The following is a 14237-nucleotide window of genomic DNA, read 5'->3' as shown; positions in this document are numbered from 1 at the left end:
GGGTCCCCAGACTTGCCTACCTGCGGCCTGCGGCGTGGCTCAAAGGAGGCCCAGCACAGCCCATCTTCATCAACACAAACTCAAGACCCTCGCGAGGGGCCAAGCCTCGCGGGGCGGACGACAAGGGGCTTCCTCAGGCACGGCCTCATCAGGTGGGCTCGCGAGGAGGCGGAGAGTTCAAGGCGGGGTACCTCGCGAGGTGCCCATGACGCAAGCCATGACGACCAAGGGCGCCAGTCGGGCGCCAGCCCGCGCAGTGTCCTCCTTTCCTCTTTGGTGCAAAGGGAGCAAGCGCAGGCGGGAGCATCAAGCAAAGGCATCCATTTCGGTGCAACGAGACCAAGACCAGCCCAACGGCAGGGGAGAAGTCATTGTGGAGCCCAAGCAGGCGTCACCACCAGAGCCTTTGACAGGCGAGGACCAACTTTTGTTATGATAAGTGTACCCGTTGTTCCCCTTCAAAATGGCCAATTGTTGGCGCCCTTCCCGCTCAATATTTGGGAAGAGGCCCAGGGCCTTTGCCTATAAATAGGACTAGCCACCCCCAGGGTAGGGGATCCGGAATCTGGACCTAACCTAGCAATTGGGATCCTCACCAAGAAACCAGTAGATAGAGCGATTGAACTCCTCCTAGCAGTTCGTCGCACCAGCCAAGAACAGACCCTCGCTAGGATGTTCTCCCTTGTATTGTTCATCATCAGCCCAAGAGGCAATCCACCACACCACACACTGGAGTAGGGTATTACACCACAATGGTGGCCTGAACCAGTATAAATGTTGTGTCTCTTGTGTTGTTCTGTTTGGTAGTTTAGATCCTAGCGATTCGGCGAGGAACAGGCAGGCAGAGGGTTGAATCTCCACGCGCACCCCAGAGTTCGAACCTCAAGGGTCTGCCGGAAGCCCAAATCCGACAAGTTTCAATTGCCATATTTGGTCATTCGTAGTATGCCTTGTTTATTTCAGCTATTCATAGTGTGATGTTCTATATGTGCTAGTATGAACTGTGCAGTTCAATTTCATCAATACTAATTTTTTTCAATAGCTTTGTGAATGACTATATTTGATTGCTGTTAAGCATGTTGTACTCCCTCCGAATCTTTTTAGTTCGCATATAAGATTTGTCTAAAGTCAAGCCTTGTAAAGTTTGACCAACTTTATAGAAAAATACCAACATTCACAATATGAAATCAATATCAGTACATGTGTCATGACTTAAATTTTCATATTGTATAACTTTAGCATGGTAGATGTTGATATTTTTTCATATAAATAAGTAGCATGGTAGATGCTGATATTTTGTCATCTAAATAAAGTCAAACTTTATGAACTTTGACTTCAGACAATTCTTATAGGCATAGTAAAAGGGACCGGAGGGAGTATTTAACACACCTTTCCATTTGATTTAACAATGGCACTGTTTGGATACTCTAACTTAGCTAGAGGTTAGAGTTAGTTTCTAGATCATGGCAGTTAAAAGGGATAGAGAGAGAGATTGGTGGAATAGTTGATTGTATTCCTTGAGCCTCGTGGGCATATATATAGGAGTGCATGGTCATCTTGGAGTACAAGTCAAGGTAGAATAAATCCTATGCTATCATATGTTTCCTAAATAACAATGATACTCAACAATGACTAACCCTGAGCTAACTCTAGCCAAAGAGGTGTTCGGATGACAGTGTTAGATGGACAATAAATGCACTAGGAGAACTAGCCCCAATCAGCACCTCTTGGGTGGGATAGTTGTTTTGGGTGGGTTAGACACAACTAGCTCAAACTAGCCCTCACATTTGGAAGGGCTATTTGAGCCCAAACTAGCTCAAACTAACACTAACCCTTGGATTCAAACAGGGCCAACTAGTGTACTTAGACCTGCACAATACAAGTTTGAATGACTATGTTTGCTTGTTCTTAAATATTAGGCCTGTGGCAGTTAATAACACACCTTTCCACTTCTTGTTTTTAAATACTAGTTGACCCATTGCGCCAAATGGCGCAAAGACCTGCTGAAGACATGTTGTCGATGAAAATAGTTTCATGCTGCAAGAACCTTCAGCTAAATCATGCTATTTTTTTAAACATGTTTATTATGTTGTTAAATAATAGTCTGGGAAAAGGGAAACTTTGCATAATATGCATATGTTCAGTTTGAGAATATGGGCACTATGATGAGAGAGTAAAGTTGGGATGGTTGTATTTTTTAGCAAGTTTGGAAACATGGTTATCATGATGAGAAACCTGGCCATGCATATTTTTACTGCAAAAAAGACGGGAAAAGATAAGAAACCTAAGAAAAAAAACATGTCTTTGTTGTGCATATACGGAGATATATGGATCAGGAGGTATTAGGATAGCCCATATGTTATTTAGCCCAACCCACGTAGAGCGATGCCTGTGGCCCGTGAGGAGCTAAATATGAAGCGGGAGGGGGCGGAGCCAGCTAAGACTGTCTATCCCCTTCCTTTCTTTCTTAGTTCGTCAGCTGGGTAACAAAATGGCGCAGAGACCCACTGAATCCATGTTCAGCATGAAAAGAAATTCCATGTTTTAGTTGTTTTAGTAGCAGGCAAGCATATATGATAACAAATTTAACCCCCTTTAATAAAAAAATAGAGACTTGTCATCTACAATGAGATATACCTACACATTTTAGTTTGGTAGTAGAGTCCCATTTCAAGACCATGTCATGTTGAAAAGATGTGTAATTTTTTAGTAATCTCTCGTTGCGCCAAATTGCGAACAGACGCACACCATACGTGCTTCGAAAATATTCCATTTATCAGTATTGAGCAAGCACATATAGTTACTATTCTGACCACTATATAAACAAAATGAACAGGGGCTTGTATAAGGGTAACCAAAGTTCAAAATAAAAAAGTGTTGTATGTGTTGTTTTTCTGATGATTTGGGTCTTGGAACACCTGAATAGGCAAGCACAATATTGCAAGTAAGAAAATGTGAAACATTGCTAATAACTTGCCTCATATACATGATAGTTTTAGGTCATACAAGCAATGGGGAAAAGAAAAGCAGTCTATATGTGATGAAGCAAGCCTAAGTCAAATAGGTAATGCCCATACAACCAAATTCATTACAACGGATGGATTTCAGTCCTGAAACTGGAAAGTAAATATGCATAAAAGAAGTGAATCGTAGAACGTGGTTTATACACAGAATGATAGTCTTCCTGTGAGTACAACTTCTACCACACATCGCCTGTAAACAAAAGAAAAGATAACCATACCATACTCAAGTTGACCAGTGCAAAGCTCGCTATAAAATAGAAACTTCAAAGAACATATCAGGTAATATGTTGATAGGATTTAGAAAACAATGTCCAGAAAACAAAAATATTTCTCAGTATATAGCAGGATATCATGCATGCAGCAATCATATACATAAGTGTTCTCATCAATGAACTAACAACAAGCAGAAAAACTAAAAGGCGCCATTCTAGGAAAGTCTGTATATTCTACATGCATCGACCACCACAAAACTGAAAGGGAAAGCAATATTATTAATCAACAAAAACAATTTTTTTTTTAGAATCCATGAGAATGAATGGAGTGGAAACAGAAAATATTTATAAATCTTTGAAGGAGACGAAAGAACTGCAATATTATAGGCTAACGGAATTGATCTTTTCCAGAGAAGATCTTTGCTAGAAGGGAAAAAAACAGGTTTAACCTTGGAAGAGGATTATTTTTGTTTATGGTGCAGTGTAGCTTGCTAGCATTATGCAATGCAATAAAGGAGAAACTACTCTATTAACGGCAAATTATACAGTGATAGGTGGTGTTGAAAACAAAACTGATATAAAATGTACATGCCAATGTATCTTAATCGTAGCAAACAACAAACAACCAACAATGAGAAAATGCATACCACATAGCAACAGCCAACAATAAGCACATGCATCACCAGCTGCTGCGAAAACAGACTCATCCCATTGGAGAGAAGCATGGTGGAGAAAATCAAAGTCCACCAGAATAAAAAAGAAATCAAGCACGCATTACACATAAAACATTTACCCTAAGTTCATGCATTAGAAAAATAAGCGAGGGCACCACATTTTCTAAAACTATAGTTTAGAGTTAGCAATCTGAACATATACACATATCCTAGGTGCAAAGAGTATCTTAACCATGGCTCTGGTTTTAGCTGAAACTTGCTTTTTTAGATATAGCAGTACATAAAAACACAATGAACATCTGAATAAGAATTTATTCTTCTGAAATTAATATGGCATGGGACTGATATGGACAATGATGGAACATTTATGGTGACACAGTTCTGAGAAATCTTTTTCATTGTCATAGTGGATCTTAGGGAAAATGGTGACACAGTTTACATCACATACAGTGAGCAAATATATAGCAAAAGTTTAGTTCTGAATTTTGGCAAAAAACATAAAGAAATCATATTATTACCTAACAAATACACGTGTACATGCACGCCCAGAAAACTTAGAGTTTATAGGACACACAGCGAGCAAGTATACAACAAAAGTTCAATTCTGAATTTCGGCAAACAACATCCATAATTCATATTAGTAACTAACAAATACACATGCACATGTATGCCTAGAAAGCTTAGAGTTTACAGGACACACATCGAGCAAATATGTAGCAAAAGTTCACTTCTTAATTTGGGCAAACAACATAAATAAATCATATTATTACCTCTAGGATTGGGGAAGCCGAGAGAGACTAGAAACAACATGTATGTCTAGAAAGCTTACAGGACCTCTATAAAGCACTTCTGAACAGGGCTGCTTATCTGCACATACACAAGATACACTCATACATCATCAAAACTATATTACTTGCATTTATTGCCCATGTATGCATAGCAATAGAACTACAACAAGCGGTATCACACACTGGTCTACTGATCGCGAAGACACCTTTCATCTTTTGTTGCAATGACAGTTTGAAGGAAACGACACATAGAAGCACAGTCCTATACATAGAATAACCTGACAAAAACTTGAGAAAATCCTAGGCCCTCCCTGATCAATTTGCACCAAAAACACTAGAGAAATCTAAGGAAAATAAATACAGCAAACATGGCAACCCAACACACCAAATCTACCAGAACAAAGAATGTGAAACTTTATTAACACCTCATGTACAACAACACATCCCCTTCTCCTCATGATGGTTTGGTGCCAAGATACCTTCCGGTGTTTGGGTTTGACCTCGTCTTCTCTTTGCCTGTACTTGTGTTTTATGTCAAAAGCAAGACCAAATAAATTATTGGGATCTAAAGAACATGAATAGTATGGAATATTAATAATGGTGGGCGTACAACCCTTTGGTTCAGGTAGCATTGCTTCAATCTTAGGATGTGTATCTTCTGAATTTGATGCCAAACAACTATGGGTGTCGGCCTGCTCATGTGAACAAAAAGTTTCAAACAAGAGCACTCAAATATTCATCTTGGAAGGGTCATCTGTACATAATAATTCCATGTACTGATATATCAGAAGGAGAACGGACAGCCTCTGTTCACATGACCAATACCATATACTAATCTATTAGACCAAAAGGTAAAAACAAAAACTTCTAAGACCTTAATTTACAAATGTAGCTTTGCTCAGTGGGTAAGAGGAGTACAAAATCATGGCATGTGCTCTACTACACAGAAAAATCCGAAAATGCACGAACATGTGTGATTGTGTTCAAGAGAGATATAATTCACCTTGCTCTTCTTGATCGAACTCTTCCTAAAAATTCTTCTTATAGTCTCCACAAGTAACTAAAAGTTGAGGAATCAAAATAAGATTATCAGAGAACCAGAGAATCAGCAGTAAAAACCGAGAGAAAAAAGATGTGGACGTAGGTGGGCAGCCTAGATCGGAAAGGAGTGGGAAGTGAAGGGGAAACAAAAGATGTGTTACTCTAGAAGATTTGTGGAAATAAATCATTACCTCGGCTCAGTTGAGTGGTACAAGAAATTGGATGTCCGTGCGAGCTTCTCCAGCTTGTCTTGCTTCATTTTTCTGCAGAAACAAGACACCAAATGGCATGTTATTATGAAGTTACAGCAGATTGTGTAGAGCATAAACAACAGCAAGAAAGCACCGGAACTGTACCAATCTACCTATATTGGTCCTGAGTCATGAGTTACGGCAGGATAAACTGTGTTGGAACATTTTTTTGTCAACAAGCAAATGATGCCTCTAGGCCCTTTTATGTAAATTATGCTCTATATAGTCTTATTACAGTCATACAAGATGATACACCAGAAGGAATTGTGCTCTGCGCAGATTCTCTATAGTGGTGTGCCTAGCTGGTTTAGAGGCAGATTGGCATACAAAAAGCATATAATATGTTTTTGTTTCCATTTTCTAGATGGCGCACCAACCTTTTTGAAGATCACATCATTTCTTTGTAGCACAGATTTCTACCCTTGAGCATATTCACGAGTCTTAAATCTTCAGTTGGCATCAAGTGCGTAACATAGTAAAAGCACCAAGTACCCTTCATGACACTCAAATATAATGCTCCTAAGCCTTATTAATCTTTACCAACATTATAATAACGATGAATACAACAAGTCATACAAGCAGGCACTGCTTGGCACAGATATGGCAGCCACATTAGCATCCGTAGGAGCAAACAAAACTCCTCCTTCCGAGGCCGGATCGAGGACGAAGGGCGCCGACAGAGCACGGGGCGGCCAAGGCCGAGGCGCAGTGGAGAGGGAGGGGAGCGGGGCAGATCAAATCGAGCGCTGCCATTGTCTCCCTATGCCTGCCGCTGGAGGGAACGGTGAAGGGGAGGAGGAGGCGGCGCGGTGGAGAGCAGGGCAGAAGGGGAGGACCTAGGATTTATGGCGGCTGAGGCAGAGAGATCGAGGAGGGAGGGAGGGTTGTGGAGTGCAGGAGATTGGATTGGGCCGAGGGGCTTTCGACGGCAGGGTTACCCACGCCCCCGCAAATGGCGCGACATGAACGCGGCATGCAAGGAGAGGGTGCACTCGCACCTCAAAACGGCTTACCCAGCCAATAGGCAAAGAATAAGAGCCCACCGGCCATTGGCCATGCAAACTTACCACGCGGTCAAACCAACAGCGAGAGCAGCGAGCATCTAACGGTCGAAACAAAGTCAAAGACCAGTTTGACCATGATCGAAATGCCATCGAAGGAGTCGATCGGGGGAGCCTTCTCCATGCGAGTTGGGTAGCCTCATTATTGTTTTAAATTAGGTTTTTAGCAATTTGGTCTTGCACATGTAGGTGCTGATGTTAGAGGTTTTGACCCACTGTTCGACCCTTTTTGCATAAGTGGAAATGAGTTGTCAATATCAGTCAAGTTAAAAAACTCAGAAAGATTGGTAGGATAAAGAAATTAGCAACAAAAAACAACAAGATCTTTGTCTGCACAATGAAGAAGACATCAGTTCACTACAGGATGGTACTAACGGTTATACCTTGTCTTTTTGATTTCTTTGCGCCATTTCAAATCTAGAGAAGATATTTATGCATATCCTTGTTTTCAGGCCTTTCCAAAGCAGTTCACTGATGATTACCCCTCAAACCACCTATATGGTCAAGAGGCAAGGAAGGTATTCATACAACACCCACGGTTCAATATTGAAGTCTTTCTGAAGAGGACAAAGGGTGGACAGTCAATCATCCACAGGCACTGGCCTAAAGTTGCAAGACCTTCAACATCAATAAAGGCTCAATATTCGCCTTCCGCTATAGCAGTTTTCTAGATGATATTCATATGTATATGTACCATCTATGATGCTAATGTCGAAAGGTTATAGATGTTGCATGTGAAATTTGGAGCTGGTGTAGTTGTGTAATGGGGTAGCTGAGTGCTGAAGCTATGCGATGTTGTACTCTGATGTATTTCAATTATGAAATCCTGCTTCCTTAATACGAAATGAAACATATTGTGTGCTTAATATGAAATGTCAATAAATAAATGGATTATTAATAATAGGACAATTAGCCTGCTAATGGCCAATTAGCGAACTTTATTGAGAAAACACCATGGGTGATGACCTCATACAACGCACATAGTTTCTAGGAATAAAACGTGTTGGATCAATGAACATTCACACACGACTTCCTCTTGAAAACTGTTTGCGTTAGGCTACCTTACACAGATGTTTACCACATATAAAGTGTCTGTGATGGATAGCCTATGCCACATAGTTTCTTCTACGCACCTGTGTGATGCATTCAATAACGCAAACGGTAAAATTGTTAATACTGTGTGCAATGGCAACACTATCATAAACGATTTAATGGGGAAAATTGTGAGTGATGTACCTGCGAACGGAAACGTTTTCCTTAGAGTGACCGTGTGAGATGTATATACGAACAGAAACATACTTCTTGGATTAACTGTGTGGGATGTACATATTAATGGAAACATATTCTTGGATTGACTGTGTGGAACGTACATATGAACGGAAACGTTTAGCCGACACTAATTGTGTGGGATGTACATACGACCGGAAATGATTTGGCATGTATAATTGTATTTTGTAGCAGAAATGTATGTATAACCGTACTTGATCGCTCACCCGCCGCACACGACCTCATTTTGAGCGAGCATGTGTGCCAGGAGGGCCTATCCCCGATGGTTTCTGGGTCATGTGCGAAGGACCCCCTATCGCAATCACTAACTTGGCGACGGTTCAGAATGCCATCGTGGAAAGGGGTTAAAAACTGTTTGTATAGCACCTCGTTGTACCAGTGATGTGCTGCAGCCGGCTGTTAATCAGTAGCCCGCTTCCCTTCTCTCTCCTCTTCTCTCTCCTCCAACTTATCCAAAATATAATATTTAAAGGCTTACAACCCGCCTACGTCATCCTATTGTACTTGCTCTAAGAGTGGAGAAAATCATAAAGAGTGGAGACGCTCTACCTCCTTTCGCCGAAATGTGCACTACTGTAGGATGCTGCTAACGCGACACTACGATCAGAGACCCTTTCACGAAACTATGTGCGATGCATTAATCGCAGACGGTGGTGTAAAAGAACCGTCAAAAAAGGTGCAAAACATTTGCGATGGGAGAGCCATCAAACACGGTTCAGATTATAGTTATGTGTGCGATGCAGGGCACACGGTTAGTCCATTTGAACTGTTTGCGATGAGGCAAAACAATAGAAATGGGCGGCCATATCAATGTGTGTGTGTGATATACAGCATACAGTTCACTCTAATGAACTGTTTGCTATTTGGGAGTGAAACAGAAACGGTTAGCCAGATCAAGGTGTGTGTGATATACGACATACGGTTCACTCAGACGAACTATTTTCGATTAAGGAATATAACAGAAATGGTTCAACTTAACAAGATGTGTGTGATATGCGGCATACAGTTCACATGGATGAACTGTTTGTGATGAACCAAAAGAACACAAATGATACCTGTAAACAAGATGTGCGTGATACATGGCAAACAGCCGACTTGGATGAACTATTTGCGATGAGAAATTACAACACAGATGGTTAATACAGTAAGTTCGTGTGCGATTCTCTGTGTATAAAAAACTTTGAAAAATGCAAACTAGTTGCTTGCGGTGGCTAGGAGTATCGCACACGATGCGTCTGCGTATTCGTGTGCGATGATTAGTAAGTTGCACATATGTTTCCTTATGTTAACATGTGTGTGAATTTGCAATATGGACAGTTAATATGCAAATGCCTTCTGGACATCGGGCACACGCTTAAACTCAAAGAACTGTGTATGATACTAATACTTTCCATGAAAATTTAAGAACTTGGCTAACAACATTTGAGTAACATATATGTAGTGGTTACACTATTTCACAAAAGGAGGATGTAACACGGTTTTGACAACCATATGGTCCATATCTAGATACTTAACATAGTAACAACTATCACATTTTAAGAGGCTAACGGCCAACAACCATATGGTCCATATATACATACTTAACATAGTAACAGCTAGCACATTTTAAGAGGCTGAGCGCTAACAACCACAACTATCCACTGGAAGCAGCTTGATCACGGCGACTCGGCATCTCATCAATGAAAAGGAAGAGCCCTCCCGTGCCTTGGTAGAGCATGAGTAGAACAGTGTCTCCAATTTTCCAATATGGATGCATTGACACGACAAGCGAGAACTTGTTAATTTGAATGGTCCATTTCTGCGGGAAATGCAGTACCTTGCAATCACTTTGGCGTTATTAGCAGGCACAAGTGTAATTCGATCACGCCGGGAAATCGAACCAGGAACTGCTACAACGGGTCTGTTGAAATGTAGAACGAAAACCAATTGTAACATATCATTGAAGATATATATAGTTTATGAGCATCAATATTAAAATAAGACTTTTTACCAGCATTTTGTGCACACAATTAGTCTTGTTCAATGTGTGCACCGTAGGTATAGTTAATCCCATCCAAAATCCAGCGTTCATACGATGTGCTATCTCTGTCAGATTATTAACAAAGTTTATGACATGCTTAAAGTCCTTCCAGTGAAATTTGGTATGCTTAGTAACATATAGATTGTTCACTATGCATCCAACATATCTTGCTTAAAAGGTGGAAAGGTATTATTTATTCTGAACATGGCAGAAGAATATATAGTGCGCATAATTTGGTAAATAGAATTTGTTACTGCGTAGGAACGGAGTTAGAAAATGAAATCACAATTGGTTGCTTAAATAGTGATCAATTAGTCAGAACAAATACCCCGATTTTGGTAATTAATATGACAGCATGGAGAAAGTTGAAAGGACACTAACCTAGATCAGACTTTGATCGGCTGATGATGTTGGGGAAGTAAACATCCATGTCAATTAAACCAGGCTGTGGTGCACGCATCAGAATTTTATTACCAGCTTTCATTTCATAACACTTAGACATTTTTCTCCAAAGGTCTGCATTAAAATAGGAGTGACCATCTTTATCAAGTTTTACGCTAACCGTTATTGTATGTCCATGTTGCGTTGTCAATATGACATCCTGGGAGTCATCAATAAAGTAAAGCCCAAAATTTCCTTCTACTCCTATACTTGCAAAGCAAGGGATGTACTGCTTGAAATGAAAATTAAGATTGTAAATTAGATATATTGAAATACTAGAGCAAGATGCAAATGTGGGAGTACTTGATAGAACAAAGCAATATATAGATGAAAGCAAAGTACAAAAAAAATATAATTTAAAATAGATAATGTAACAAAGATTTTATGCAAATATATAGATGATGTAGCAACAGATGATATATGTTCACAAATTTAGGCCATGCCGACCGTGGTAGGTTGAGATTGAACATACCGAGCGCTCCTTGAAGTCATTCGAAATGGTGAGATAGAACTTCGTTTCCGACTAGCCGCGACCACACTTGCCTGATTTGTGCTTGCACTGTGGACACATGAATGAACACCCACGAATTAGCTAGGACAAAAATGATTCCACGATGATTTCTGCTGGTTGATTAACAACAAAGGACTGACTATGATATGAGATGAGTGAATGTTTCGCTAAGTTGATTACCTTCTCCCTGAGAAAAATCCCTGCCCAATCCCGCAGAAAACCCTAGTCGACCAGAGTCTAGAATGTCGGTGTAGATAGGCGGCGGCAAGCGGTAGGGGCGAAATCCCATGTTGTTTATAGCGCGACCTCCGCCCGCCGACAACAACGCCGTCGAGCTTAGGGTGGCCGCCGCGATAGAAGTTGATGAGGTGTAGAGTTGCGGAGGAGTCTGCGGTGAGTGGGTGGGGATGAATGGGGCGAGGGTTTTCTTTTTTCCTTTTGCATGTGTGAGTGAACACACACGGTTCGCAGAGGCGACAGAGATGAATCATGTGCGATAGTAAATCACCGAGATTCAATGGGAATCCAAATTTTCTTTGTCCTTTGTCCATGAGTTTTTTTTTCTACGATGAACATAAACCCTGCTAATCACCGTGTTCAAATTTGGAACTTTTTTGGGTTCATTTACAATATTTAGGGGATTACGTGCATTTTCTAGGCATTAATTTACAGAATTCAAATTCAAATAATCGGTGCTTGAAAAGGTGCATGAGAACGGTCTGGAAAACCATGGTCGTGCTATTTAGTAAATTCTCATGCCTTTTACAAGGAATGGGCAGATTTTTCAAGGAGATGTGTTTACTGGGTACTATATGAAATACATGCTTGGAAAACATGACCGCTGGCGTGGTGCCATGGTATGGCCTCACCATGCCTTGGTAAAAAATAGAGAATGTTTGTCTTATGTCGTCATGCACGCCATTCATAAATCGAACCATCACCCAGGAGAATTCATGGTTTTGAGGGGAATCAACAAGATTGAAGGGGTCGGTGTCAGGACCGGTTTTCCAATAAAACATTTATTGAGAAACCGACCCTTATATAGACCAGTATAGGAAAATCTTCCTTACTAGTAGACAAATCCTTGATACAGAAATCCAGAAGTACTAAATATTATACAAGGTTGAGCTGAGGCTGCTCAACAATTAATTACAAGCATGCCAACATTATACATAAAGGCGGATATGGCACAAGGGTGTGGTGGCATAACTACTGACTCGTAATAAAAGTGGTGGTGGATATGTCACAGTGAAGTGGGTGACATGACTCCTAATTCTTACATCTCATCGAGCGTCAGAGTGAGGCTCGATGGTTTTATTCGGGTAGCGGAAGCGTATATGATACAAGTGACCAATTCCAGGATCGCACGGGACTGACTGGGACTCCTCTAGGCGTCGGAATCGCTATCGTACTCTTAATCCATAAGATCGCCTTCGTCAACATCTGGCCAAATCAACAAGCCAGGTGAGTACTTTGAATGTACTCGCAAGACAGTTCAGACATAAGATATAACAAATGCAAACATGATGCACATGAGCAGTTTAGTAATGCACACTCAGATAATAAATTTGCACACCATGTTAAATAAAAAGGAAGTCAAGCGGTAGTCCTCCCGAAATCCCGATAAAATAACTGAAGACCGATCGGGTGTCTGAAGCGACGCCTCGAAAGGTAAAAAAAAATTAACATGCCGTAGTCGGGCGTTAGGGCGACACCGCATAAAGGGATTATATTGAAATGTAAATGATAGTGCATGCCACAGTCGGACGTCTTAAGCGACATCTCGAAAAGGGCTTATAATGAAAGTAAATAACAGGGATGCCACAGTCGGACATTGGAGCGACATCACGTAAAGGGCTTATATCGAAAGTAAATAACAAGAATGCCACCGTCAGACGTCTGAGCGACATCACATAAAGGGATTATATCGACCGTAAATGACAATAATGCCACAGTCGGACGTGTGAGCAACATCACATAAAGGGCTTATATCGAAAGTAAATGACAAGAATGCCACAGTCGGACGTCTGAGCGACATCACATAAAGGGCTTATATCGAAAGTAAACAACAAGAGTGCCACAGTCGGACATCTAAGTGACATCACATAAAGGGCTTATATTTCATCATTCGTATTCAATCAGTTCATGAATTTAAACCACTCCAAGGAAATACTCAGTACATAATAATAAACGGGTTAGTCCATCCACAGGAATAACAGTCAGCTGGGTTTAACACTCATGTTTATTCACCGGAGATTGTCACTGAGACTAACACTGAGACGGACATTGGGACTGACACTGAAACTGACATAGATAAGTTGATCACAGTCCTTGACCATAGGTACGGTTACTTGAATGGCTTTGACTCTGCAGAGTTTGTACTCTTTAACCACAGCCAACGGATTTCAGTAGTCACAAAGGACTAGTTCCGTTTATGGTATTTTAGAAGAACCACATCTAACCAGTACACACACATTCCACACCCCGTTGCCAGGGATCACCCTAGGCAACGTTCAAGAAAAACTTTAAGACGAGGAGGCCACAACCTCGAATAGCATGGGATCAAATTTATATCGCGCACTCTAAGGGGTGCCCCCCTCTCGGTCCCAACCGGAAACACCCATGCCCCCTGACCGGATTATGGGCTTTAATCCAGGGTCATGGAACCCTCATCATGGCCCCTCTATTTGGTGTGTACAAGGAAAGAGGCTTGCAACTTACTAAACCGTATTCTTTGCAGAAAACATGTGGCAGCACGAAAAGGGGACGCACGGTAACGTGACTTGATCCATGTTAACACTGGAGTTTAACGGTTGACATAAGACTGGCATGCTTCAAAAATACCATCTTACCACCTTTCATGTCACCACATGATCATGTTATCTCCCATCAAATGACACATCAAGTTTCGAAGCTCACTTGCAGTTG

General features: G+C 41.1%; 1 long non-coding RNA gene across 3 annotated transcripts; it reads right to left on the bottom strand.

Moving 5' to 3' along the window:
• Window positions 1–2941: 2941 nt before the first annotated feature.
• Window positions 2942–6946, bottom strand: LOC123136891 (uncharacterized). 3 transcript variants are annotated; one of them, XR_006467447.1, is made up of 4 exons: window positions 5930–6946; window positions 5701–5757; window positions 4680–5389; window positions 2942–3213 (listed from the first exon to the last, which is right to left on the bottom strand). It is a non-coding gene; the product is annotated as an uncharacterized lncRNA (long non-coding RNA). The 3 variants fall into 3 exon arrangements; XR_006467446.1 differs by having other exon boundaries at window positions 2942–5213; window positions 5311–5389; XR_006467445.1 differs by having other exon boundaries at window positions 2942–5389.
• Between the last annotated feature and the right edge of the window lie 7291 nt (window positions 6947–14237).

The sequence above is a fragment of the Triticum aestivum genome, chromosome 6B (assembly GCF_018294505.1).
Source record: "Triticum aestivum cultivar Chinese Spring chromosome 6B, IWGSC CS RefSeq v2.1, whole genome shotgun sequence".
Taxonomy (NCBI): Eukaryota; Viridiplantae; Streptophyta; class Magnoliopsida; order Poales; family Poaceae; genus Triticum; species Triticum aestivum.
Note: the sequence above shows the minus strand (reverse complement) of the source record. Positions and strands in the feature narration are given on the sequence as shown.